Source organism: Somniosus microcephalus, unplaced genomic scaffold (genome assembly GCF_052327205.1).
Source record: "Somniosus microcephalus isolate GS21.2 unplaced genomic scaffold, FLI_Smic_1.0 unresolved_chr6, whole genome shotgun sequence".
Classification (NCBI taxonomy): domain Eukaryota; kingdom Metazoa; phylum Chordata; class Chondrichthyes; order Squaliformes; family Somniosidae; genus Somniosus; species Somniosus microcephalus.
The window spans coordinates 21,329,395-21,334,202 of record NW_028225184.1 but is presented as its reverse complement, the minus strand read 5'-3'; the positions used below and the strand labels follow the sequence as shown (position 1 = coordinate 21,334,202).

General features: G+C 41.0%; 1 pseudogene; it reads right to left on the bottom strand.

The window, feature by feature from the left end:
* Positions 1–2,407: 2,407 nt before the first annotated feature.
* On the bottom strand, positions 2,408–3,298 carry LOC147087111 (uncharacterized; annotated as a pseudogene).
* Positions 3,299–4,808: the final 1,510 nt, after the last annotated feature.

The window sequence follows — 4,808 nt, the reverse complement described above, 5'->3', positions numbered from 1 at the left end:
ATTGCAGTGATATTCCATTGCAATGTGCAATTGCATTGGAAATGACTGCTACAATGCAAAGTGAGGTTCATTTGCAAAGTCCTATTGCATTGCAAATGACGATCAGAATTCAAAGCGGTATTAAATTGTAATTTTCTCTTAAATTGCAAATGAGTATTATATTGCAAACTGATATTGCATTGCAATGTTCCATTGCATTGCAATGACAATTACATTGCAAATTTATATTCCATTGCTATGTTTGATTGCATCGCAAATGACGTTTATATTGCAAAGTGATCTTCCATTGCAATGGTCTATTGCAGTGCAAATGACAATGATAGTGCCGTGATAATCCATTAAAATGTTCTGTTGCATTGCAAATGTCTACTATGTTGCAAAGTGATATTTCATTGCAACGTCCTATTGCATTGCCAATTAATATAATATTGCAAGTTAAAATTACATTGCAATGCTCTACTGCATTTCAAATGACAATTATATTGAATAGTGATATTCCATTGCAATGTGCTATTGCATTGCAGATAACTATTATTTTGCAAAGCGCTAATCCATTGTAATGTTCTACGGCATTGCAATTGACAATCATATTGCAAACTGATATTATATTATAATGTGATATTGTTTTGCAAATGACTATTATGTTGCAAGTTAATAATCCATTGCAATGTCATACTTCATTACAAATGACTATTATACTGCTAAGTGATATTCCATTGCAATATGCTATTGCATTGCAAATGACGATTATATTGCAAAGTGATATTCCACTGCAATGTTCTATTGCATTGCAAATGACGATTTATTAGAAAGCGATATTCCATTGCAATGTTCTATTGCATTGCAAATGACGATTATAATGCCAACTGATTTTCCAGTGCAATGTTCCATTGCATTGCAGTTACTAGTATATTACAAAGTAATATTCTGTTGCTATGTTCCATTGCTTTGCCATGACTATTATATTGCAAAGTGATATTTCATTCCAAAGTTCTTTTGAATTGCAAATTACGATTATATTGCAAAGTGATACTCCTTGCAATTTTCTATTGCATTGCAAATGTCAATTATATTGGAACGTGATATTCCATTGCATTGTTGCAAATGACGATCAATTTGCATTGCAAACGACTGTCATATTGCAAAGTGATATTCCATTGCAATGTTCTATTGTATTGCAAATTACTATTATTTTGCAAAGTGATATTCCATGTCAATGAGCATTTGCATTGCAAATGTCTGCTACAATGCAAAATGAGGTTCAATTGCCAAGTCCTATTGCACTGTAATGATGGTCAGGAGGCAAAGCGATATTCCATTTTATTTTTAAATTACATTGCAAATTGCTATTATATAGCAAAGTGATATTCCTTTGCAAAGTTCCACTGCATTGCAATGACTATTACATTGAAAAGTTATGTTCCATTGCAATGTTTGATTGCATTGCAAATGACTTTTATATTGCAAAGTGATATTCCATTGCCATGTTCTATTGCATTGCAAATGACGATCATACTACAAAGTGATATTCCCTTGCAAAGTCCTATTTCATTGCAAGTGACGGTTATATTGCAAAGTGATACTACATTGCAATGTGCTACTGCATTACAAATGTCAATTATACTGCAAATTGATATTCCATTGCAATGTGCTATTGCATTGCAAATTACGATTATGTTGCAGTGATATTCAATTCCAATGTGCAATTGAATTGCAAATGACAGCTACAATGTGAAGTGAGGTGCAATTGCAATGTCATATTGCATTGCAAATAATGATCAGAAGTGAAAGCGATAAACATAGAAACATAGAAGAAAGGAGCAGGAGTAGGCCATTCGGCCCCTCGAGCCTGCTCCGGCATTCAATGTGATCATGGTTGATCATCCAAATTCAGTACCCTGTCCCTGCTTTCTCCCCAATACCCTTGATCCCTTTAGCCTTAAGCAATATATCCAACTCCTTCTTGAATATATGTAAGAAGTCACACAACACCAGGTTATAGTCCAACAGTTTTATTTGAAATCACAAGCTTTCGGAGCGCTGATCCTTCATCAGGTGAAGTGGAGAGATGCATAAAGGCTCAGCTTATATAGTCAGAGAATAATGCTAGATGATTACAGGTAATCTTTCTAACTGCCATTTATCACACCTCGGCAGAGAGATAATCACAGCAATCAAAGGTGTGAATGGTGTCCAAACAGGTCAGTCAGGAAAACATTACATCAAAGAACAATGTGGTGGGGTCACAAGGGGTCAAATGTTGCAGATGCTGGGGTCTGTAAGGAAAACAAAAAACAGACAAATAAACATTGTTTTTTGCTAGAAATCACAGCAGGTCCAGCCGCACCTGTGTAGAGAGGACAAATCAATGGCGACTCGAGTCTGGATGACCCTATGTCAGGTGGAGTTACATGTAGCGTAAGATGAACCCAAGATCCCGGTTGAGGCCGTCCTCATGAGTGCAGAACTTGTCTATCAGTTTCTGCTCTAGGATTTTGCATTGTCATGTGTCTCGAAGGCTGCCTTGGAGAATGCTTACCCGAAGATCGGAGGCTGAATGTCCTTGACTGCTGAAGTGTTCCCCGACTGGTAGGAAACACTCCTGCCTGGTGATTGTTGCGTGGTGTCCATCCATCCGTTGTCGCAGTGTCTGCATGGTCTGGCCGATGTACCATGCACCGGGGCAACCTTTACTGCAACGTATGAGGTAGACAATGTTGGCCGAGTCACATGAGTATGTACCATGTACCTGGTGGGTGGTGTCCTCACATGTGATGATGTTATCTGTGTTGATGCTCTGGCATGTCTTGCAGAGTTTGCTGTGGCAGTGTTGTGTGGTGTCTTGGTCGCTGTTCTCCTGAAAGCTGGGTAATTTGCTGCGAACGATGGTCTGTTTGAGTTTAGGTGGCTGTTTGAAGGTGAGTAGTGCAGGCGTGGGGATGGACTTAGCGAGGTGTTCATCGTCATCGATGACATGGTGAAGGCTGCAAAGTGCATGGCATAGTTTCTCCGCTCTGGGGAAGTACTGGACGACGAAGGGTACTCTGTTGGTTGTGTCCCATGTTTGTCTTCTGAGGAGTTCTGTGCTATTTTTTGCTGTGGCCTGTCGGAACTGTCAATCGACGAGTCGAGCGTCATATCCTGCTCTTACGAGGGCGTCTTTCAGCGTCTGTAGGTGTCCATCACGTTCCTCCTCGGCTGAGCAGATCCTGTGTATTTGCAGGGCTTGTCCATAGGTGATGGCTTCATTAATGTGGTTAGGGTTGAAGCTGGAGAACTGGAGCATCCTGAGGTTGTCCGTGGGCTTTCATTGTTTCTAAAGCGCTATGGGTCGTCCTGAGATGGAGAAAGGCGCCCAGGCAATGCAAGTCTGAGAAAAGCGTGCGAGCCTGAGGGGAAACAGTGCAAGAGGACAACAAATAAAATCGGGAGAACCGGTGCTAGCGAGTCAGTGAGAGCGGAGAAGGAGAGCCTGAGGGAAGAAAGAAAGAAACAACGGTAGAAAAAAGAAAGATAACCGTTTCAAACGAGAATATGTGAGAAATCAGCCAATTGTGGGAATAAAATTCAGAGCTTAGCCGACACATTTTGATCTTCCTTCTATCGCTCACTCATTTGAACTATTCCTGCCGCATTGAGCCTGACATTTACCATAATGATAAGAGGAGAGAACAATAGGGAAAGTTTTGCCCTCCTGATCACACGTTCTCAGACTAATGGAATGAAAATCACAAGTGACCCTCATCCTGAACACAGAGCCCAGCTCATCACCTGTATATACAGAATGGACCTTCTCTTATCCTTGCCTGAATGAAACTTTCACTGTCTGGATAGGTTGGAACGAAAAAAATATTCGTTTTATGTTATTCGGATTGGAGCACAGGAGCAGATGGGAGCTGCTGTTTCACCGCAAGTTTGGATGGGCGAACGGTGAAACGGCGGAGGGATGGTGGGTCGAAAATGGCAGCACAGGGGGTCACGGTCGATAGATTGTAAAAAATGTAAGAAACAAAAATGTAAAAGTGGTGGATATCTGAATAAGTGAGACGCAGCAGGTGTGGAGAAGAGTGAATGAACCGGCTGAATTCAGTTGGTTGGGTGACGGTGTTGGCAGCGCTCGGTGCTGGGTTCAGGACAATTATGGACCAGAGGAAATTCTGCAAATCTATCTTAATAACAACTGAAGGGAAAGGTTAATAGGGACCCATGAAGAAAATACAGAGCAAACCGCCTTGACTGCATGGTTTATTGTTGTTGATAAAGCGGCGAAATTGATGAAAGCCGCAATATTTGTCAACGTTGGGATTTAAACCGGCGGCTTTACAGAGGCTGGAAACATGAATCTAGCGGCTTAGACCGGACGGCCACGCTACCACATAACTATGCTGCGATTCTGAAACTAGTGAAAGATCCAGCTTGTTCCCAATGAATTCTGGGATACTTGAAGATGTTAACCCTCTCAAAGAACGGGATTGTAAGAAATAGCTTTTAGATTCAAGGATGGGTTTTAATTAATGCTGAGAACAGAGACTGACAACATGCTGCTGGGAACAGATAGCAGAAAGGCAAGCAAGGTCGAATTTCAAGCATCAAAGACAAATAGAAGTGATAAGAGAATCGTAAAATGCAAGGAAAACTGCACATTTGCAGACTGCGAGACGCCACTTCACGAATTAAACTTCGGAATGTGTGTTCACAGCCCTCAGTAGAACCATTGTCTAAGCACGGTCGGTCCTCACAGGAAATAAGGGTACAAATTAACAACTAACATTGTACTAATCGCAGAATAGATGAATCACTGTGGGTTT